The following is a 25,895-nucleotide window of genomic DNA, read 5'->3' as shown; positions in this document are numbered from 1 at the left end:
TCGGGCATTGTTTCTGATAGCAACGTTTCTGATAGTGCCGTGTGTCCACATTTCAGATATTACGTCATATCGGACGCAAATCTGGATCAGCTCCGTTGTAGCCCTGTTTTTCAGAGATTTGGGTCCGGAGGAAAAGAGAGAGGGTTTTATTTTCTGACACACCGGGGACACATCTTTATGTATAAAAGACATGAAAAAGTGCATTTTGCATGATAGGTGATCTTTAACAGTCGCTCTTTGAACTTCCCTGTTTCTCTGTGCCCTGATTAAACACACATTAACGAGTGAACCAAAAGGAGTTATGTGATCTTAATATTGTATATATCCAATTTTACAGAAAGAAGGGATTCCTTATGAGATATATTAATGACTTCCATAATGGAAAACTGTAAAGCTTGAGCAAATTTGGACGAAAGATCCAGATGATGCATAATTTCTGTAACCGATCCCTCCAAAAACATCATATAGTGCATTTGTAAATGACAGAGGTCCCCTTTAAGGTTCACACTGATCTGTCTGATTGCATTAGTGTGGAAAGGTCTCCATGTTTGACCCCATGAAGCTGTCTGTCAGTGTGTGTTTGTCTAACAACATCTCCTCCACTTTCTGTCCTGAATGTCAAGCTGACAAACTGACTCACACTTACTACTGAACTTTAAAGATCAAGTAAGTCCACTGAGTGGCGAGGGTGTATCATTCTTTCACCCCTTTTCTTTTTATCCAGCAGGTTTTCTCTGTCTGGTAGCAGGAAATCAACATATCAGCGCGGGCAGATAGCAGCGATGATCACTACAAATGGCTCCATGATCACTTGGCCACAGGCTGAGATTTCTGGCTCACACACTTCCTGGCCTCCAGTCAGTTTGGAGCTGAGTCCTAACAGTGTAGTCTCACAACAACTATTCATCCTCACACACACACACACACACACACACACACACACACACACACACACACACACACACACACACACACACACACACACACACACACACACACACACACCACACACACACACACACACACACCACACACACACACACACAAACACACACACACACACACACACACACACACACACACACCTCATCGTCTGAGGCTATACAAAAGCCTTGTTCCCAAGCCAGGTTATTAATATGCTGGTGTGCTGATGCATTAATATCTAGTGTGAAAATGTTTGTTTTAGCGAGATGAAGGAAGTGAGGGTAAAAAGGTTGGAAAGAAGAATTTAAATCTTAAAAATTGAAATCCGATTTTACGGCATTCTGGCAGTTTGTTGATCTGTTCGTATACACATATACTGAAATACAAATGGCAGAGAAACGAACAGCATTTATAGGAGACTTTAGACACTACATACTGATATACACCCTGAACTATCAGCAGAGAGGAGGACTCTTTAAAGTAGAGGACACTAACCATACTGATATACACCTGAACACCCTGTGAACAATCAGCAGGACTGGAAGGACTCTTTAAAGTAGAGCACACTACATACTGCATCATACACCTGAACCATCAGGCAGGAGATGACTCTTTAAGATTAGAGGACATCTTACATACTGATATACACCTGTGAACATCATGCTAGGAGAGGACTCTTTAAAGTCGAGGACCACTACATACTGATATACACCTGAACATCAGCAGGAGCAGGACTCTTCTAAAGTAGAGACACTACATACGGACTCTTTAAAGTTAGCAGACACTACTTACTGATATCCACCTGAACATCAGCAGGCAGCAGGACTCTTTAAGTAAGAGACAACTACATACTGATATACACCTGAACATCAGCAGGAGAGGACTCTTTAAAGTAGAGACACTACATACTGATATACACCTGAACATCAGCAAGGAGAGGACTCTTTAAAGTAGAGACACTACATACTGATATACACCCTGAACATCAGCAGGATGAGGACTCTTTAAAGTAGAGACACTACATACTGATATAACCCTGAACATCAGCTAGGAGAGGACTCTTTAAAGTAGAGACACTACATACTGAATACACCTGAACATCAGCAGGAGAGGACTCTTTAAAGTAGAAACACTACATACTGATATGTACACCTGAACATCAGCAGGATTGAGGACTCTTTAAAGTAGAGACACTACATACTGATATACACCTGAACATCAGCAGGAGAGGACTCTTTAAAGTAGAGACACTACATACTGATATACACCTGGACATCAGCAGGAGAGGACTCTTTAAAGTAGAAACCTACATACTGATATACACCTGAACATCAGCAGGAGAGGACTCTTAAAGTAGGAGACACTACATACTGATATACACCTGAACATCAGCAGGAGAGGACTCTTTAAGTAGAGACATACATACTGATATACACCTGAACATCAGCAGGAGAGGACTCTTTAAAGTAGAGACACTACATACTGATATACACTCTGAACATCAGAGCAGGAGAGGACTCTTTAAAGTAGAGACAACTACAGACTGATATACACCTGAACATCAGCAGGGATAGAGGACTCTTTAAAGTAGAGACACTACATACTGAGATATACCCTGAACATCAGCAGGAGAGGACTCTTTAAAGTAGAGACACTACATACTGATTATACACCTGAACATCAGCAGGAGAGGACTCTTTAAAGTAGAGACACTACATACTGATATACACCTGAACATCAGCAGGAGAGGACTCTTTAAAGTAGAGACACTACAAACTGATATACACCTGAACATCAGCAGGAGAGGACTCTTTAAAGTAGAGATACTACAACTGATATACACCTGAACATCAGCAGGAGAGGACTCTTTATAAGTAGAGATACTACAAACTGATATACACCTGAACATCAGCAGGAGAGGACTCTTTAAAGTAGATTACACTACATACTGATATACACCTGGACATCAAGCAGGAGAGGACTCTTTAAAGTAGAGACACTACATACTGAATATACACCTGAACATCAGCAGGAGAGGACTCTTTAAAGTAGAGACACTACATACTGATATACACCTGGACATCAGCAGGAGAGGACTCTTTAAAGTAGAGACACTACATACTGATATACACCTGGACATCAGCAGGAGAGGACTCTTTAAAGTAGAGACACTACATACTGATATACAACCTGGACATCAGCAGGAGAGGACTCTTTAAAGTAGAGAACTACATTACATACTCTGATATACACCTGAACATCAGCCAGGAGAGGAATCTTTAAAGTAGAGACAATACATACTGATATACACACCTGGACATCAGCAGGAGAGGACTCTTTAAAGTAGAGACACTACATACTGATATACACCTGAACATCAGCAGGAGAGGACTCTTTAAAGTAGAGACACTACATACTGATATACACCTGAAAAAAAGAAAATTGCATCAACCCTTTCAAAGCTAATACATTGAAATGCAGTATCTTCATGAAATCTGTGATGGTGTCCTTCAGCAAATAAGCTTCTCTGGTATAATTGTGATTTAAATATTGTACGCCTTTTCCAAGATCCACTATGTATGGTTGTTCAATTGATGTACCAAATGTATTTTCTTTGTGTCTTAAACAAAAAGAAAGATATATTCAAATAAATAATCTTCTCTGGGAAAATCTGCCCCTAAATCGCCAATCTGAACACTGAGAGTGTAACTCAAACTAAATATCTCTCATGTCCGAAGTGGTTGTGGGTTAGGTCTGCAAATGTGGTGAAATTATGCAAACAAACAGCCCATAATGAGAGGAACAAAGGCAAAGTCCTGCTGTTTAAGCACCCAAACACCAGGGGTGAATCAGCCTTTCCTCACTGCTCATTGGGAAAGGTCATCGTGTTGTTTGTGATGCAGGAATCGATTCAAATTACCAACCGAAAACAAAACATTTGGAAAATCAAATATCAAATCTTCAGTGGATTTTATATATCGTCGTGTTCCTCAAGATGGATATTTCCACCTAAAGCTGCTCGCCTTAATGTTATTGTTGTGGCTGAGAGAAGACGTCGTTGATATTACTGACATTTATCATTCTGGCATTTCAGTCTTCATGATGGTTAAAGACAGACAGTCTAGCATCGCCTTATTTATAGAGAAAAAAGCTGTTGTGTGAGTGATAGACGGAGGGGAAGGAAGTTGGTTCCAAGTGATGGAAAGAGAACATTAATTCGGAGAAAATGAGAGTTCCTGCTGCTCTTTACTTTTGATTTCTGCTCAAATACAAGTGATATTGTTCTTGTCACTCCACAACATTTACCTAAAGGTTTAGTTATTACTATCATTAGCTGTGAGTCCCAGTACAATCTTAACTGTTGGCTTATTTTCTATGTAGTTCTGCAATGGGATGGATAGAACAATCCCAGATGTAATTCATATTTCCTGATGTCATCTGTATTATCTGCCACACTGTTATTTTGCTTTGTTTACGTTTTCCCTGTTGCAAATACAGGAGAAACTATTCAGAAATGCACTACTAAGCTATACCAGCAGTCTCACAAATAAACGTGTCATAGCTACGTTGGTCCACAAAAACGTAGTATATTCACAAATAACCCTCTCAAGACGTGACATGGATACAATATTTTGTAAAAAAAAACATGGAGCTCAAATAATCTTCGGAATATCTATCAAACTATGGATCCTACACATCCACTGGAAGTAGATTCCAAAAGTACAATATAAACTTCTCGATAGAAATGTAATCAAAAAGCATTTTAACGGCCGAACTATCCAATTTGGGATTTTCAACTAAAAATAAATCGGGTGTCCGCAACGTTTTTTTTTTCTCACTGGGAAAGTTTGTGATCACGTGACATGGACACTGCTCATTAGAAATTAATAGGAAAAAATATTGTATCCATGTCACGTCTTAAGAGGGTTATTTGTGAATATACTTCCTTTTTGCCCTGTGGACCAACGTAGCTATTACACGTTTTTTTTGTGAGACTATGTTGGCTATACAGATGCATGCACCTCACACACATCAAATTGAACTGAGTCTGTTTTTTGGCGCGTTTCCACTACAGCGCAGAGCACGGTTTAAGAGGGCTGTGACGTCAGCGGCCCGTCTTTGGTTGCGTTTCCACTTGGCCTAGTACCGGCCGGCGGGTCCTAATTCACAGTTTTTCTGGCCTCATAAAATCGCGGGTCTAGGGCCAGAGACAACGAGGCTGAGTCGGGCTGAGTATGCTAAACTAGAGAGAGCATCGCTGGCAAGGGGGCAACAACTACAACAAGATGGACATATTTGACCGTGATTTAATTGTAATACACGTTTCAAAATGATGCCGAAGTAACAACATACTGATACCGGTTAGTAACAACCATGAATTAATGCTTTGACAAGTCTGCAGACAGACGGCAGGCGAAAAACCTTTTAAAATGCGTGTTTTCTAAATGGAGATTGGCTAAGCTAACGTTGTATATGCTCCGACCGTCCACACTCACAACAACGGCCTATACAGACATAAATAAAGCAGCGACTGTATTCACCATGACACAGGCAGTCTGTGGTTTGTACTTGTTTAACTTTTGTCTAGTTTCTGAACATATATGAGGAGCTGTGAGCTCTGAGTGCTAACAGCTAACGGCTGTGTTGTTTTTCTGGGGTCCTCTGAAGATGACGTCACGGCTCCGCCTACACTGCGTTACTATAGATACTACCCCAGTTCCTAAACTGTAATGGAAATGCGCCATAAAGTGAGCCAGTCCTAACGAGGCCCAGCCATACCGAGCGGGGCCGAGCGAGGCCGTGTAGTGGAAACGCGCCATTTATTTCCTGTCTTGTTGGTCCACAGTTTCTTTCAATGGGCGCCTCAGTGCACAGTTTTGTAATTGGAGGTCTTTGTAGGTGGACAGAAAAGTGACTCTTAATTAAGGCAGGTTATTATTGAGACTCTGCTACTTTGGAGGATGAATAAAAAATATGTCTAAGAGAAAACAACAACAACAACAACAACAACAGCAGCACAACGAAGCAGAAAGCTTTAAACAGAATGTCTCTATTTTCCAGGAGTGTGTTAATGGCTCCAGTATCTCGAAAAATCACTGCACAGCTCAAAGAGGTATTATCACTGAAAATGTAGAGTGGGTTTATTTCTATTTTTGTAAGCAGATTGGTGACATTGCAGTTCAAACACACTCCAACATGTAACAGGAAATATATACTCCATTGTTCATACCCTCATGTATTTTAATGCTGGTTCAGTCAGATCTCAGGTCAGTTATACAATCAATCTGGTTATTTTGTATCTTTGAGGGGATAAAGAGGACATCTTGTGCTCATCTAATTTTCAGGTTTGATTCCATAACATATGTAACTATGATTTTAGCCTTTGCAGACCATTAACATGCACTAAAAACCTATATAACACACTACAGGAAAGTGAAGTGAAGACCTCCAAAAAACATAATAGGGTCTCTTTAGAAATGTCAGGTGTGTGCAGGATGTCCCGTGTTGCCCTGTTGATGATCATCTCTGACCAATCAGATGTTCTGAATATTTAAAATCCACCTTTTAGTATCTGCAGAGATTGTTTGTAAAGTCTATTGGGTGTCTGAATTGTTACCCTGGTTGAAACCTTTAAATAAAACTGTTGGATCATATTAACATAGAAGCTAATGTGGGTGTTAATTAATTCTACTTTTAAGGACTTGTTTCTTCATTGTAGATTTAACATTTCAGCCACTGTATTCTGGTACACGCAGGAACTTAAAGTTTGCCGCAGTTAGGTTATTGAGTTATTTCGTACATCCTGGGAACATTATTAATTATTAATGACAGACAGTATTGCTTTTATAACACCTAGAGAAAGCAGACATTCATGTAACAGAATAGACTAAAGTAACCATGGCACATAAAATAGTTTTTTTTCTACATTTAATGAACTCATACCTGTGTTTGCCTTCTGAAAACTTCTGGTTTGAGTTCATGATGATGACTAATACACAACAACTGTATCTCATCTGATGGTGTGACTCAGCTCCTGTGTGTGTGTGTGTGTGTGTGTGTGTGTGTGTGTGTGTGTGTGTGTGTGTGTGTGTGTGTGTGTGTGTGTGTGTGTGTGTGTGTGTGTGTGTGTGTGTGTGTGTGTGTGTGTGTAGACACCCGTCCACCTGGCTGTGTTTGGAAAGCCTAACTTTAATTCAGAGCCCATTTTCAGCCCATTATGTCAGGCCACTGGGGAGCGCCATGGCAAATTAGAACTATCTCTACTCCACTGACTTCATCATTAAAATTAAAATGGCCATCACTGCAACCCCCCCCCCCCTCCTGTCACCCACCACCAACACACACACAACCACACACACACACACACACACACCACACACACACACACACACACACACACACACACACACACACACACACACACACATACACACACACACACATACACACACACACACACAACACACACACACACACACACACACACACACACAGAGAGAAGGAGACGTGCAAACTGACCAGAGACCTCACACAAACACAGAATTATGAACATATGCAAACGGTGACTATTATAAAACAAAAGTGTCCGCAAATGAACAACCCCTCATGAGATACACTGGCCCATAATGAGTGCCAATCAGAGACACACACACACACACACACACACACACACACACACACACACACACACACACACACACACACACACACACACACACACACACACACACACACACACGCACACACACACTCACACACATAGACTCATGAACTTATGCAAGCCATTTAATATCAAGCAATTAATGTCCACTCATTGACAACCCGTCAAGACACAAACACAAACTCATTAATTGTACAAACCGTGACACATATCAAACTAATGTCAACAAATTGACAACACTTAAAGAGGTGCAGATGTGCAAAATGGACGTAATCAGAAAACACACACACACAAACACACACACACTTGCAAAAACTGACCAGAAAGCACAAACAACTTCATCAACATATGTTAACCGAGACAAAAACCACACGAGATACACTTCTAAAAATGGACAACCATCAGAAAACCCTGACTCACTCTCTCTCTCTCTCTCTCTCTCTCTCTCTCTCACACACACACACACACACACACACACACACACACACACACACACACACACACACACACACACACACACACACACACACACACACATTGTTAGTGCCCTGTCACACACAGTCAATTCCAATATCTCTCGCTCAGTGGGTCGGCGTATTAACTGCCACTGTGTTTAGTCCCGTTCAGACTACTCTGCTGTTGCACAAGTGTGTGTGTGTGTGTGTGTGTGTGTGTGTGTGTGTGTGTGTGTGTGTGTGTGTGTGTGTGTGTGTGTGTGTGGTGTGTGTGTGTGGTGTCGGGCAATTCACGCAGCGAGGGGTAGACTTTGAAACCACGGCTAATGTAAGAAGTAAGAATGGCCGGTCATTTAGTTGATTTAGCTTCACGGGTGCCCTCGGCCCACACTGAGACCGGATCAATAAAAAAAACGGAGGATAGAGGAGAGAGGAGAGAGGAGAGAGGAGAGAGGAGAGAGGAGAGGAAGGGAAGAGATGTGCTAATAATGTCGCTGGTAATCACAGCCTTAAAACCGGATAATTACACCGGTTTCTCTGTAAACAGGACTGACTGAAACCATGCTGGTGTGTGTGTGTGGGTATATGTTTATTAGTAAGGGAACTAATGACATCAAAGCATTGTAATAGACTTAAAGGTCACCTATTATGCAAAATCCACTTCTTCGTGTCTCTTCTACATCAACATGTGTCCCCTCTTCTTCATGTCTCTTCTACATCAACATGTGTCCCCTCTTCTTCATGTCTCTTCTACATCAGCATGTGTCCCCTCTCTTCAGGTCTCTTTACATCAAAAACGTCTCTCTACATCAACATGTGTCCCCTCTCTCCAGGTCTCTTCTACATCAACATGTGTCCCCCTCTTCTTCATGTCTCTTCTACATCAACATGTGTCCCCTCTTCTTCATGTCTCTTCTACATCAACATGTGTCCCCACTTCTCATGTCTCTTCTACATCACCATGTGTCCCCTCTTCTTCATGTCTCTTCTACATCAACATGTGTCCCCACTTCTTCATGTCTCTTCTACATCAACATGTGTCCCCTCTTCTTCATGTCTCTTCTACATCAGCATGTGTCCCCTCTTCTTCATGTCTTCTACATCAACATGTGTCCCCTCTTCTTCATGTCTCTTCTACATCAACATGTGTCCCCTCTTCTTCATGTCTCTTCTACATCAACATGTGTCCCCTCTTCTTCATGTCTCTTCTACATCAACATGTGTCCCCTCTTCTTAATGTCTCTTCTACATCAAACATGTGTCCCCTCTTCTTCATGTCTCTTCTACATCAACATGTGTCCCCTCTTCTTCATGTCTCTTCTACATCAACATGTGTCCCCTCTTCTTCATTTTTCCTTCTACATCAACATGTGTCCCCTCTTCTTCATGTCTCTTCTACATCAACATGTGTCCCCTCTTCTTCATGTCCTCTTCTACATCAACATGTGTCCCCCTCTTCTTCATGTCTCTTCTACATCAACATGTGTCCCCTCTCTCATGTCTCTTCTACATCAACATGGTCCCCTCTTCTTCATGTCTCTTCTACATCAACATGTGTCCCCTCTTTTCATTTCTCTTCTCATAAATGTGTCCCCTCTTCTTCATGTCTCTTCTACATCAACATGTGTCCCCTCTTCTTCAGTTCTCTTCTTACATCAACATGTGTCCCCTCTTCTTCATGTCTTCTTACATCAACATGTGTCCCCTCTTCTTCATGTCTCTTCTACATCAACATGTGTCCCCTCTTCTTCATGTCTCTTCTACATCAACATGGTGTCACCTCGTCTTCTGTTCTTCTACATCAACATGTGTCACCCTCTTCTTCATTTCTCTTTCTATCATCAACATGTGTCCCCTCTTCTTCATGTCTCTTTCTACATCAACATGTGTCCCCTCTTTCTTCATGTCTTCTTCTACATCACACATGTGGTCCCCTCTTCTGTCATGGCTCGTTCTACATCCAACATGTGTTCCCCTCTTCTTCATGTCCGCACATCCTACATCAACATGTGTCCCCTCTTTCTTCATGCTCTTCTACATCAACATTGTGTCCCCTCTTTCTTCATGTCTCTTCTACATCAACATGTGTCCCCTCTTAAAGGATGAAGGTTTGCAGGGATGGAGGGAGGAAGGATCAAGGGATGTAGGTAGGAGGATAAAGGAAGTAGGGAGTACGGGTATGTATGGATATTTGCTTTTTAGTTTCCAGCTACTTTGCAGATTTAGATTGTTCATACAAAATATAAATCAGCTTACAAATGTTGATGTATCTTAGACCTGTCAATATATAAGTAATACAAATTAAATCCCACCTTCAACTGGCCATACTGCATTATGAGTACTTTAGGATAATGATATGCTAATAGTTTGTTCACTTCTGATATTGAATGGACTTTAACTTGTACTTATTAAGTATTTATTGCACTGTAGTGATGCTACTTTTACATGGGAATAGGATCTGAATAATGCATTGTACATGCTGTTCACTCCTCAAACTGTGAAAGGAAATTAATTTAAAAGAAAAAAATTGTGCATTTATTCAAATGAGATTGAATTAGTTTGAATAAGAGCAAGTGAAACCACGTCCATGTGTGTGTGTGTGTGTGTGTTGTGTGTGTGTGTGTGTGTGTGTGTGTGTGTGTGTGTGTGTGTGTGTGTCGTGTATGTGTGTGTGTGTGTGTGTGTGTTGTGTGTGTGGTGTCTGTGTGTGTGTGTGTGTGTGTGTGTGTGTGTGTGTGTGTGTGTGTGTGTGTGTGTGTGTGTGTGTGTGTGTGTGTGTGTGTGTGGTGGTGTCCAGTAAAGCAGCGAGGCTGGCAGTGGAAACGAGGAAGAGTGAGTGTTTTCCTCATGGTTCACGGAGGAGTCAAAGAGAAAGGGAGGCGTAGAGATGAGATGAATTGGAGCAGGGGAAGGTGGGTGTGTGTTGGGGAGAGAGAAAACATACAGAAAGCGTTGCTGCAGGAGTGGAAATGGTCTCGATGCTCACTGACCGTGAAGTTTGAGAAGTGTCATTCTGCTCCTGTTCACTTAAAGACAATGAGGAGAAGCACGCACGACTGAAACAGATTAAAGTGAGAGGAAACTTTGTGAGGAGAGAGACTTTATTCAGTCTCCATACTGTAGGTGTCAGGAACAGAGACAAATGAAAATATTGACGTTAGAATAGACCTGTGGAAATCAATATGAAGACAACTCTGATAATCAGAGCTCATTTCCAAGTGGTGAGTGAATATGAACACATGCTGGTGTAACACTTTCACATTTTAGATCAATAATCACTTCATCTAAAAACACATAACGGCTTTTCTTCAGACTCTTGGACATTCATTTATTTTATGCATTTGTTAGCCAGCTGTAGTTGTTCTACACATACTGTATAGTGGCGACACACTTCACTTAAAACCCTGATTTATGGCCGAAAAAAGACAAGTTACCTGCAAAGAAAAAGACAAAAATATGCATTTCAACTCACCGCAAAGACCACAGCGAACTATGACTTGTGTTTTTTGCCCGCATGAGGGGGAATAACTGTCCGTAACACAAGCGGAGGAAGCATGTATTCATTTAAGAAGTGAACCAGAAAACGTTGGCTGATTCAATCAATCAATCAATCAACATTGGGAAATTAGGCTTATGTTAGAATTGCACCTTATTAGAAACAAATAAATACATAAAATATAAACATAAGTTGAAATATTCATCTGAAGTCCTTGTAGGCTCTCTGCCTCTTAGGCACACATGGTGAAGACATGATGAAGACATGGTGAAGACATGGTGAAGACATGGTGAAGACATGATGAAGACATGGTGAAGACATGATGAAGACATGGTGAAGACATGGTGAAGACATGATGAAGACGTGATACAATCGTTATCGATCCAAACAGTCCAGAAGCCATTGATGGACACGTTGGATACGTTGTTGTCGGAAACGTTGTTGTCGGAAACGTTGTTGGAAATGTTGATGGAAACGGTGCCCGAACAGTCCAGAAGAACATATGACAAAAAAGGTTTTTGTCATATGTATCTTGGTACAGCCATGTCTCCATAAAGCACATTAAACCACACTCCAGATTGTCCATCTAACTTCTGCCTAACTCCATTGACTTGTAGGTTTCTTAAATAAAAACAAAGTTCAAATTCGAAAATAGTATAAATATTTCAGGAGCAACTGCAACAGGCTGCATGCAGTTAACATATCTGTGTATTAAAATGAGCAGAGCCTCTTTGTGAGTCCTTTTTCCACGTCTGTATCTCACTTTCTTCTTCAGATCGCCTCTTGGCAGTTCTCAAAGTCCCAACAGAGCAGGACACTTGGTGTCTCTGGTTCTTCAGACCCTGAAACAGTGATCCGGTCGATCAGCAAACCGAGTCTCGGCCACTTTGAGAGAAATCTAAGGTGCTGAACTCTGGCTGCATAATGAAAAAACATTAGTCTGACTGCTGGTTCTGTTCGACTGCTGCCTGTTGGTCTGATTAAACAAGCAAGTGTGGTGTGTGTGTGTGTGTGGTGTGTGTGTGTGTGTGTGTGTGTGTGTGTGGTGTGTGTGTGTGTGTGTGTGTGTGTGTGTTGTGTGTGTGTGTGTGTGTGTGTGTGTGTGTGTGTGTGTGTGTGTGTGTTAATCTTTATACAATGCAAAGTATCGGGGAAGGGGGAGATGGGGGGGAGATGGAAACAATGCGAAAGGAGAAAATGATTTGAAATGGAGCAGAGGTGTGAAGGAGGGGAGTGATGGAGAGAACAGAATGGGAGGGGAGGTTGTTGAGTTGTGTGTGCGTTGTGTGTGTTGAGTTGTGTGTTGTGTTGAGTTGTGATGTGTGTGTTTGTGTTGTGATGTGTGTGTTGTGTTGTAATGTACCAATGCAGCAGAGGGATCAGAACCGAGGCGTCTACAGAGCAAACAGTGGAGTCAGGAGGCAAACATGTCTTCAGATCTTTCTGTTTTGTTTATATGAAAAGTGAACGAATGAGACAGAGAATCTACTTGAAAAGATAACATCGTGTAAACCCTGCAGCGTGAAATGTTAACAGGAGCTATAAAAGTAAAATAAAAACAGTATATGTTAGGGCGGGGCTACCGTTTGATTGACAGGTTGCTACAACAATATTGGTTTGGGAGTTGTCTGTGTTTTTGACTCACAACTAGTGTTAGTCTGGTTCCACTGTTTTTTTACAGGAAGGGTTAGGGTTAGGGTTAGGGTTAGGGTTAGGGATGATAGCCAGGATTAGACATCAGAGGATTAGATATGGTCGAATAACTTTTGATAGGAAGGTCGGAGCGACTCGCAACCACGCTTCGTCTGCCATATTGTGAGGATTCCGCGTCCAAACGGTGCCACCCCCGAGTCCATATGACGTCGGGAAGGTTTTAACGTGAAGATGTGTGACATTTCTGAAATTTCAGAGATTTTTCGAAGTATCGTTTCTGCCTAACAAAATGGAATTTTGTGAAAAATGGATATTAGCACGTTTCAAAAGATTTGCAGATGATTTGGTTCTGATTATGTTTTGTTTTTTTCGAGCGAGTGAGTGTGTGTGAGTGTGTGAGTGTGCGTGAGTGAGTGAGTGTGTTAGTGAGTGAGTGAGTGATTGAGTGAGTGAGGGAGTGAGTGAGAGTGAGTGAGTGAGTGAGTGTGTTAGTGAGTGAGTGATTGAGTGATTGAGTGAGTGAGTGAGTGAGTGAGTGAGTGAGTGAGTGAGTGAGTGAGTGAGTGAGAGAGTGAGTGAGTGAGTGTGTTAGTGAGTGAGTGAGTGTGTTAGTGAGTGAGTGAGTGATTGATTGAGTGATTGAGTGAGTGAGTGAGTGTGTTAGTGAGTGAGTGATTGATTGAGTGATTGAGTGAGTGAGTGAGTGAGTGTGTTAGTGAGTGAGTGAGTGTGTTAGTGAGTGAGTGAGTGAGTGAGTGAGTGAAGGTGTTAGTGAGTGAGTGATTGATTGAGTGATTGAGTGAGTGAGTGAGTGAGTGAGTGTGTTAGTGAGTGAGTGATTGATTGAGTGATTGAGTGAGTGAGTGAGTGAGTGTGTTAGTGAGTGAGTGAGTGAGTGTGTTAGTGAGTGAGTGAGTGTGTTAGTGAGTGAGTGATTGAGATTGAGTGATTGAGTGAGTGAGTGAGTGAGTGAGTGAGTGTGTTAGTGAGTGAGTGAGTGAGTAAGTGATTGAGTGAGTGAGTGAGTGAGTGTGTTAGTGAGTGAGTGAGTGAGTGTGTTAGTTAGTGAGTGAGTGAGTGTGTTAGTGAGTGAGTGATTGATTGATTGAGTGATTGAGTGAGTGAGTGAGTGAGTGAGTGAGTGAGTGAGTGTGTTAGTGAGTGAGTGAGTGAGTGATTGAGTGAGTGAGTGAGTGAGTGTGTTAGTGAGTGAGTGAGTGAGTGATTGAGTGAGTGAGTGAGTGAGTGTGTTAGTGAGTGAGTGTGTTAGTGAGTGAGTGAGTGTGTTAGTGAGTGAGTGTGTTAGTGAGTGAGTGAGTGTGTTAGTGAGTGAGTGTGTTAGTGAGTGAGTGAGTGTGTTAGTGAGTGAGTGATTGATTGCGTGCTTGCGTGCGTGCGTGCTTGCTTGCAGTGCGTGCGTGCATTGCGTGCTTGCGTGCTTGCGTGCGTACGTGCGTGCGTGTGTTCGTGCGTGCGTGTGTTCGTGCGTGCGTGCATTGAGTGCGTGAGTGCGTGCGAGTGTGTTCGTGCATGCGTGCGTGTGGTTCGTGCGTGCGTGCTTGACTTGCGTGCTTGATTCCACACATTAAATGTCAATACATAGCCACATAATGGATCAACGCTCTCTGTCTAATATGTTCGCTAGCTGTTAGTGTTGTTGCATAGCAACCACCTCGCACTATGTTTCATGCAGAAGGCAACGGAGGGACTATTTTATTTTGAAAATCTTTATTTACTAATAAAAACTATTTAAATTAGAGTGTGTATTTTTCTTTCATATTGCCACACTTGGTAACCGTTTTATAAAAGCAATAGCTCACTTCAGGCCGTGATATATGCTCATGATATCACAGCTAAGGGGGTTGTCGGCCCGACGCGAAGCGGAGGGTCGAACCACGCCCCTTAAGCTATTGCTTAAATATATATAATATTGTAGAACCGGGTTAGGGTTATAAATACAAAATTACCAATTTATTTTTCTATCCTCACATTTTGTTTCTCCCTTAAGTCATGAACTGAAAAAATAGAGCAGCAATTTGACAAAAAAATAAACAGTCTCTTAGACACAAACTGATTTACTTGTCAAGGAAGTCTGATCGAAATACACAATCAGAATCAATCATCTCAACCAGAATACTTCATTCATCCCGGGGGAAATTGGGTTTCGTTTGCTCCATCTGAGAATTAAATAAAGAAAATACATAGTATAATAAAAAAAAAAATTGTATGAAAATAACATTAAAATATGTATATGACACATGCAATATTTAAGAAAAACATATAATATATTTATATCAACATTACTTTTTAGCAAAAAGCCCAATAAATGAGAAAAAGGTGATTAAAACAAATTATAACATGGGAAGTTAACTAAGAATGTGCAAAAAAAATATATATTATTATAGTTAGAATGAATATCCATTCAATTATAAAGACAAAATCCAATACAAATATTTATACAAACAAGAATGACTAAATCTACTGCGAGATATAACATGTATATGTCAATATGAATGTTAGTATATTAGGATTAATAAGATATGAATGCTGAATTGCATGGTTTTACAGGCTGCTGATGGTGAAGGAACCCTACAGTTATCTGACTGTGATATAAACCTTAATCTCACAGACGTTATAACTCTTTCCTTCCTCCGTCTCTCCTGAGCTCTCATTACATCTACATATCACCAGATCACCATTATTCACCTGAGTTTCTTCTCTTCGTCGTCCTTCTTGTTGCATTGAGTTATCGCTTCTTCTCCTTTTGTTTTTCTTTCATTTTAATTTCTAGTTTTTACTCCGCCTCTGTTCCCAGCTGAGTGGCAGAGGTTTGCAAACTGTACTTCTACTCCACTACAGTTCAGAGGTAAATGGTGTACTTTTCCTCCACTACATGTATTTAATACCTTTAGTTACTTCACAGATGTGGATGAATGATGTGAAATCTAACCAAGTGTTAAATCAGACTTTTAGTTCCACCTGGAGTAAATTCACAAGCTACCCTGCAGTATACAAAGTCATTCAAACTAGCTGCACCTTTACCAGCTTTGAGAACACTTTCATGATCAATCATTATAAAACATATCATATATATTATTCTGAAATGGACCAATCTGCACAATGACTACTTTTACTGTCGCTACTTTCACTATATTTTGATGAGAATACTTTTCTACTTTTACTTGAGTAACATTTTGAATGCAGGACTTTTACTGTAACAGAGTATTCCTACACTCTGGTACTTCTACTTTTACTCAAGGACAAGATCTGAGTACTTCCACTTTTACTCAAGTACCAGATCTGAGTACTTTTACTTTTACTCAAGTACCAGATCTGAGTACTTCTACTTTTACTCAAGTACAAGATCTGAGTACTTCTACTTTTACTCAAGTACAAGACCCTGAGTACTTCCCACTTTTACTCAAGTACCAGATCTGAGTACTTTTACTTTTACTCAAGTACAAGACCTGAGTACTTCCACTTTTACTCAAGTACCAGATCTGAGTACTTTTACTTTTACTCAAGTACCAGATCTGAGTACTTTTACTTTTACTCAAGTACCAGATCTGAGTAGTTCTCCCACCTCTGCTTTTTATAGATAACATATCTATATATACATACGACTAATCCAACAGAAATTATCCAATGTTGCTTTTTCCAAAAACCAGATATTACAATTCCCTTCGTCCATCTTATTTCCTGGTTCCTCCCCTTTTGTTAAACTCCTCCCTTCTCTTCCGTTGTCCATCTCTTTCCTCTATCCATTGCTTTTATATCTCTCCATAGCTCATAAAATACAGGAGGGATACGATATAAAGAGACAGAAATGTATTGGGATGGGAATAAGTTATTAAAGGTTTTTGGAGACTGTTGACACTTCCTGTTTGTTTCCCAGTAATCAAACGTGTCACCAGTTTCTCGCCTAATAACATTAATTGCAAATGTTGTTTAGGGGGGGGTTAGAATTTGCAGAGCACATACAGTATAATGGCGCATTTCCACTACACGGTCGGCCTCGGCCACACTCGGTACGGCTCGGTACGGCTTGGCCGCGTTGGGCCTTAACAGGGCCGACTCACTTCATGCTGCGCTTCCATTACAGTTTAGGAACTGGGGTAGTTACTATAGTAACGCAGTGTAGGCGGAGCCGTGACGTCATCTTCAATGAGAAATCCAGAAACACAACACAGCCGTTAGCTGTGAGCACTCAGAGCTCACAGCTCCTTATATATGTTCAGAAACTAGACAAAAGTTAAACAAGTACACACCACAGACTGCCTGTGTCATGGTGAATACAGTCGCTGCTTTATTTATGTCTGTATAGGCCGTTGTTGTGAGAGTGGACGGTCGGGGCATATACTGCGTTAGCTTAGCCAATCTCCATCTAGAAAAACACGAATTTTAAAAGGTTTTTCGCCTGCCGTCTGTCTGCAGACTTGACAAAGCATTAATTCATGGTTTTTACTAACCGGTATCAGTATGTTGTTACTTCGGCATCATTTTGAAACGTGTATTACAATTAAATCACGGTCAAATATGTCCATCTTGTTGTAGTTCTAGCCCTCTTGCCAGCGCTCCTCTCTCTAGTTTAGCATACTCAGCCCGACTCAGCCCTGTTTGTTGGCCCCGATAGAACCACAATTTTCTAGGGCCAGAAAAGAGGGGAAAAAGTGGCCCCGCGCCGTGCCGCGCCGGAACGAGGCCTAGTGGAAGCACAACCAAAAAAGGGGACGGCACGACACGGCACGCTTAAAGCGAGCTACGCGCTGCAATGGAAATGCGCCATTAAATACACAAATCAGGGGTTTTGCACGTTTTGCAAACTAAGTAGTGCAAATATCATGGTTTCAATGACTTGGTTAAGGTTAGGAAACACACTTTTAAAAGCCTCTTCGACAGAGCTTGACTTAGTAAAAGATTATAAAAAACTACTTTTTCAATGCGTTTCAATTTTTTCATATTTGAATTATTTCAACAACCAGACATTCAGAAAAGTCTGATAAAAGTGATGTGTTCCTGTTGATGGATGAACTCTAGCCCATAAATATGTTTTGGTTTAAAGTACTGACTTTATCAGGAGAACAGGCAACACGTTAAATATCTGAGCCACATTTTTGATGCTATTATCCACTTTCACATTTTCCCAGGATAACGAGAAAAGGGTTGAACGAGGGTTCGGATGTTTTAGATGCTATTTAGTGATGATGTTCAAAAAGCCTCTGTAATAACACCTCAGGATGCTTTCAAACCTGTAGTCAAAAGGAAAAATGGTCAGTATTTAGAAAATTTAAATTATCTATCACAATAGTATTTCTATTTTTACATGCACCATTTTTATTTTTATGTAAGTATATTGTAAGTTGCATTTTTCACAGAGCCTTAAAAGGTTGCCGAAGCTACGCTGAGATATTGTGCATTTAAATCTGCACAGCTCTCCACTTTGAACGTAATATATAGTATTTTTTCATATTTTATTATATTTCACTGAACTCAGTTTCCCACATGATTATATTTTGAGTAAATATTATCTTTATTTTCTATTTGTTAAAACACTTTTAAAATCGTTCTTAAAATAGCTTTAATAATAGTATATTTTTTAGATTATATTTCTTCTTTCTGTGTCTTTGTATACACCATCTAAACCAAAGGACATACCTTGTTTATGTAAACCTACTGAAATTACTACTTATGTAAAACTACTACACACACACACACACACACACACACACACACACACACACACACACACACACACACACACACACACACACAATAAAGCCTGAATCACACCAAAAATGGACAAATTGAAATCCAGTATACCTAAAATATCTACAAGTCTTACAAATATGTCTGTGTCACACACACACACACACACACACACACACACACACACACACACACACACACACACACACACACACACACACACACACAGCTGGATTGGCGCCTCTTCGCCCGCAGGCAGAGGACGGAGGTGGGGTAAAGCTGGCGTGTCAGCGGGGGGGCGTGAAGTGGCTCTAATCTGCTCTCCTGGCACGAGGTGGCATCGAACCGGACGCTGTGCCACGAGTTATGTTGGCAGCGAGTGAAACTGGCACCCTGCTGTGATCGGATCAGTGCATCAGACTCCTGTTGAGAGGGGGAGAAGAGCAGAAAATGGAGACGTGAGGCCAGATCAGATGTAAGATAAGAGATAAGGTGGAAAGAATGGAGAGACAGACAATGGGATAGAGAGGACTCTTTAAAGTAGAGACACTACATACTGATATACACCTGAACATCAGCAGGAGAGGACTCTTTAAAGTAGAGACACTACATACTGATATACACCTGAACATCAGCAGGAGAGGACTCTTTAAAGTAGAGACACTACATACTGATATACACCTGAACATCAGCAGGAGAGGACTCTTTAAAGTAGAGACACTACATACTGATATACACCTGAACATCAGCAGGAGAGGACTCTTTAAAGTAGAGACACTACATACTGATATACACCTGAACATCAGCAGGAGAGGACTCTTTAAAGTAGAGACACTACATACTGATATACACCTGAACATCAGCAGGAGAGGACTCTTTAAAGTAGAGACACTACATACTGATATACACCTGAACATCAGCAGGAGAGGACTCTTTAAAGTAGAGACACTACATACTGATATAGACCTGAACATCAGCAGGAGAGGACTCTTTAAAGTAGAGACACTACATACTGATATACACCTGAACATCAGCAGGAGAGAACTCTTTAAAGTAGAGACACTACATACTGATATACACCTGAACATCAGCAGGAGAGGACTCTTTAAAGTAGAGACACTACATACTGATATACACCTGAACATCAGCAGGAGAGGACTCTTTAAAGTAGAGACACTACATACTGATATACACCTGAACATCAGCAGGAGAGGACTCTTTAAAGTAGAGACACTACATACTGATATACACCTGAACATCAGCAGGAGAGGACTCTTTAAAGTAGAGACACTACATACTGATATACACCTGAACATCAGCAGGAGAGGACTCTTTAAAGTAGAGACACTACATACTGATATACACCTGAACATCAGCAGGAGAGGACTCTTTAAAGTAGAGACACTACATACTGATATAGACCTGAACATCAGCAGGAGAGGACTCTTTAAAGTAGAGACACTACATACTGATATACACCTGAACATCAGCAGGAGAGAACTCTTTAAAGTAGAGACACTACATACTGATATACACCTGAACATCAGCAGGAGAGGACTCTTTAAAGTAGAGACACTACATACTGATATACACCTGAACATCAGCAGGAGATAACTCTTTAAAGTAGAGACACTACATACTGATATACACCTGCACATCAGCAGGAGAGGACTCTTTAAAGTAGAGACACTACATACTGATATACACCTGAACATCAGCAGGAGAGGACTCTTTAAAGTAGAGACACTACATACTGATATACACCTGAACATCAGCAGGAGAGGACTCTTTAAAGTAGAGACACTACATACTGATATACACCTGAACATCAGCAGGAGAGGACTCTTTAAAGTAGAGACACTACATACTGATATACACCTGAACATCAGCAGGAGAGGACTCTTTAAAGTAGACACACTAAATACTGATATATACACCTGAACTTTAGTAAACGTATACTTTGTTACCCCTAACCCTAAAATGCAACCACTGGTGTTGTCCATGTGATACATCACTACACACCACATTTCCAATAACGTTCTATACTAAAAGTGCTAAAAGAAATAGCAAACAAAACACACGCCTGCCTTCAAAAAGTGACATATTACAGTATTAATACAGTACATTGTCTGCTGTGCATTTGACAGGCTGACGTGCACTACTCTCATTTTTATAGCTGGTGGTAAATCATGTCTTTATTGTTGCCTCAGTGTCCACTCATGTTATTTAATTGATTGCTAGGCCACAGAGGGCCTGGGAAATTACTGGCCGCTGTCACATCTCTCCTCTGGCAAAGAAGTGACAGCGAGCTGCACAGAAGTAACAAATACTGCTTGTTTTCTTTTAAAAAAAACTATTATTTTTCCCCCTTCCAGTCCATTTAGGGGTCCTGATTGACTCAAAACGAAAACATCGCCTGGGCTGAAAGATAATATATTCATTAAACTGGACTGTGGGGATCCGTCAGAGTCAAAATATAGTTTAGGATGACAAGTTAATTTGCAGTCAATGGTTTTCTAGTGTATATCCTTTGTTGATCTCTGAGCTCACAGAGAAATAGTTGCGTCTGAGCTTCACAAAGGAGTGATCGTCAACAGGTACAAGATCACAATTGAATAATGGGGAGAAATAGATGTTTTGTTATGTCAATGTCATGTACGTTAGTCTGGTAAAATTCCACAAAATATAGCCGTGGCTGCACCTCTTTCTGATACCTAAACAAGTGTTTTCACCACAGGAATAAATATCCAGCGGAGCAAAGAATCCTCCATTGTCCCAGTATTCCTTCTGACCTATATAGGCTCATATTGATCCTCCTTTTTCACCATCGCACACCTTCCTGCCATGGCCTGTCACGCACAGTTAGCCCTCGATTGACTCGAGCCTGGATTGTCCTGGATAGAGCTGGGCGGGAGCTAACTACTATTATTATTCTACCTCCACCAATTTAGAGTCCACTCGACCCAGACCATTCAAGTGGCGCCAGCAGCGAGCTAAAGGAGACGTTACGGAGAAATTCAGAGAGCAAACCCTACAACTGACATACGTACAGACTTAAAAACCAAGGAGACCAGAATAGTACTGTACAGTTGATCCTAAACACTGGAAATATGTCAGCATATTAAAATGTCCTATTCCTCGTTTTGAAATCAACAGTCTAACACAAGCTGAAGAGAGTTTAAAGAGGCCCTATTATTGGTGTTTTCCCTTTCCTGTAGTGTGTAATATAGGTTTTTGTGCATCTAAATGGTCTGCAAAGGCAAAAATCCATCATATTTCTGGAATATTGTGACATCACTATGTAGTTCCTTTATAGCCTAACATTAGCCACCTTTAGCTTAGCGGTGGTGACGTGAAGTCATGTGACCGTGCTGTAGTTCCTTTATAGCCTAACATTAGCCACCTTTAGCCTAGCGGTGGTGACGTGAAGTCATGTGACCGTGCTGTAGTTCCTTTATAGCCCAACATTAGCCGCCTTTAGCTTAGCGTTGGTGACGTGAAGTCATGTGACCGTGCTGTAGTTCCTTTATAGCCCAACATTAGCCACCTTTAGCTTAGCGGTGGTGACGTGAAGTCATGTGACCGTGCTGTAGTTCCTTTATAGCCCAACATTAGCCACCTTTAGCTTAGCGGTGGTGACGTGAAGTCATGTGACCGTGCTGTAGTTCCTTTATAGTCCAACATTAGCCGCCTTTAGCTTAGCGTTGGTGACGTGAAGTCATGTGACCGTGCTGTAGTTCCTTTATAGCCCAACATTAGCCACCTTTAGCTTAGCGGTGGTGACGTGAAGTCATGTGACCCTGCTGTAGTTCCTTTATAGCCTAACATTAGCCACCTTTAGCTTAGCGGTGGTGTCGTGAAGTCATGTGACCGTGCTGTTGTTCCTTTATAGCCCAACATTAGCCGCCTTTAGCTTAGCGGTGGTGACGTGAAGTCATGTGACCGTGCTGTAGTTCCTTTATTGAACGTTGGCTCCTTGCTTCTGGCGTTTACGCTTCAAAAACCATACAGTGGTGTTAATATGTGGAGATTATCCTGCTGAACAAAAGGTGTAAGTATCATAAACATTTGTTTTCCACAGAGCTTATTTTCTGCATTAATCCTTTACAAAAAGTCTTTATGCAGAGGACACCAGGGACATGCTACCTTCAGGGTCTACTACAGAAATATGTCATCGCTGCACCTCTCTTTTGTATCTGTACCTATGACTAAGCATGTTGTTCTGACCTGCCCTCGAGTTTCTCTCTGAATACATCTCTTCCACAGAAAGTTGGGCTTGGAAAAACCTTTGTTTGCCATCTGACCCTGCTCACTCACCCTGTAATTCCCCTTGGTTTTACGCTCTGTATGAAAGAAAAGACAGAAGTATCCCTGCCAGCTGCTCACTTTTCCAGATTCATCCAGAGTAAAGACCAAAAAACTGTCCGATGCTGACGTTATAGTCTACAAATATCATTGTTTTATAGTGACGTGCATGTATATCTTCAGATCTGACAACATGCCAATAACAAATGACCAGAGATTTATCCCAGCATGCTTTGTGGATACTTTGCATTGTATCCTACCATGAAGGCTATTTATGGTGTATTTAATTTGTCCTCTCCATTCAAGAGAGAGGTATCATGTGCTGTGACGTTCAAACACAATTACATTATGACATTATTATCATGACAAAAGGCAGTGACTGCTTTGATTTCTGGTCCGCTGAGACTGTTGTTGTGAAATTAGTAGGAATCCTTTGTGATTTAATGGCCGCCGCAGGAGGAAAGGCTTTCTCTTCCCTTGGTGGGGACAGATATTAAGCAGTGGGTTTTTTGGAAGACTTAATGTTGTGTATTCTGGTCAAATTGTAGGCCCCGATTTATGAAAATGTCTCTATTTATGTAAAGAAGAACACAAAATGCAAAGCGCCAGATGACAGTTCTTAATATAATGGACTAAAATGCAGTAAGGCTCTCCGGCGCTCTGTATTGCTTTCAGATTTGTATCGTCCTCTAGACCAATTTCTCTCATTTAGTGTTTTCTCTGCAGAGTGAACACAATGCAATGTGAAGTCTAGATCTCAAGACATGATGTATTCTTATATATTTAAACTTATAAAACGGACAAGTCAAATCAAGCAATCTGATTGGTTCTTAGCCGTGATATAATGAGCGTATATCACGGGTAGAATTGTAGTTACTTTTCACAACAAGTCAGTATCCCTCCGCGTCTGAGAAAAGCTACAACCGTTACATTACGTCCATTACGAAACTAACTAACTAACAAAGCTTAAGATTGGCAACATGTAAGGCAGTGGTTCTCAAATGGGGGTACGCGGACCCCTAGGGGTACGTTGGAGTACTGCAGGGGGTACATGAGATTTATTTTATGTTAATGAAAAAAATTCATTCGAAAAAAAAAAAAAAAAAAATTTTAGGAAAAGTAACAACGTTTGAGCAGTGTGGGTTTATGAACAGAGTTACATATATTTCAAAACGTGAAGTGTAATAACTGCAGTTTGCCTCCCTGTCAGAATGACAAAGATCCTCAGTGAAGCACAAGCCCATGTTTCTCACTAAATTGTAAGTACAACTTATTAAAAAGATTAGTTCAATGCAACTAATGTCGTCTTAGTGTTATGGCATGATGTTAAAATTGGTTGGCCATGAATTTAGTGATGGATTGTAAACATTTGAAATGTAGCATTTAAGTGTTTCTCAGTTACAATGTTGTTGTTTTAATAAATCAGACACTGATGGTGCAGCGCTGTACTGTACCTCTTTATATAGGCATTTTGTCCCTAACAAATAGTTGTTGCGCTGATCAGGGGGTACTTGGCTGAATCTTTTTTTCAAAGGGGGTACATTACTGAAAAAAGTTTGAGAATCACTGATGTAAGGGATAATGTGCAGCAAGGACTTATTGACCGTTGTTAAGGACGCTCACATCTGCAGAAAGAAGTCCCGTCGATTTAACTGTATACAGTTTGGCTGAAAACGAACCACGCCCCTTAACTGTGATATAATGACCATATACCACGGCCTGTCGTGAGCTATTGCTTAAATATACAATGATTGCCTTCAATGTATATACCCTTACAATGAGCCACAATTGGGCAGGGTTTGTAACATGCATTCCAAAACAATAAACCAACCTCAGGTCTTAAGTGAAAAGAGGATGAGAACGTTAATGCTTTGCTCCAGCGTTGTTTTTTTACCATGAATTGCATGGCAGTAAACATCACGGTGTAACGGCAGACCTAAAGCATGCCAAATGTTCTGCATTGTTTGCTTTAGGTGTGGGGAAAACGGAGGAAAGGCATTTTGCTGAAGCATGATTCAGTTTCTTGAAGTTGTAGGAGTGGAGTCAGTGGACAGGGTCACCACTAGACACAGATTTAGCTTGTAATATGATAGCAGCAGAGAAAACTATACTTAGCACTCATAATAAAGAGGGACATCTCCATGACAGCAGCTTTGTCGATGCTAAGCTAAGTGTTGGACTTCATGCCAATATTGCATAAATCTTAAAATCAAAGCTGAGATTATTTAATAAAGTATCTGCATTTCTTTATTACAACACCACACATGCATTTGTTTTATCTCCTCACATAATACCAATACTAATATTTCTTAAAACAGTAAATAATTTTGAGGTTGATTGGTTAGCCGGTTGTGATTGGCCAACAGCTTAGAGATGGGAACACAGGGATTTTAGCCTTTGCAGACCATTTACATGCACTAAAACCTATTTAACACACTACAGGAAAGGGAAAACCCCAAATGCACAATAAGGCCTCTTTAAACCTGATTATTATTGGGATTAACGCGAGGTAAACTGACATTATTTAACATTCAGATTAAGCATAACCATTTCACCAATCACATATTCAACATAGCATGCTAATTATGAAATCCTTTTTCATACATTCATCTACTAAGTATAAATCTTAACCTCATAAAAAACCCATGCATCTGAGTGAAATGAAGACGAGGTGCAACTCACACAGTTGAGGGAT

Source organism: Trematomus bernacchii, unplaced genomic scaffold (assembly GCF_902827165.1).
Source record: "Trematomus bernacchii unplaced genomic scaffold, fTreBer1.1, whole genome shotgun sequence".
Lineage (NCBI taxonomy): Eukaryota > Metazoa > Chordata > Actinopteri > Perciformes > Nototheniidae > Trematomus > Trematomus bernacchii.
Note: the sequence above shows the minus strand (reverse complement) of the source record.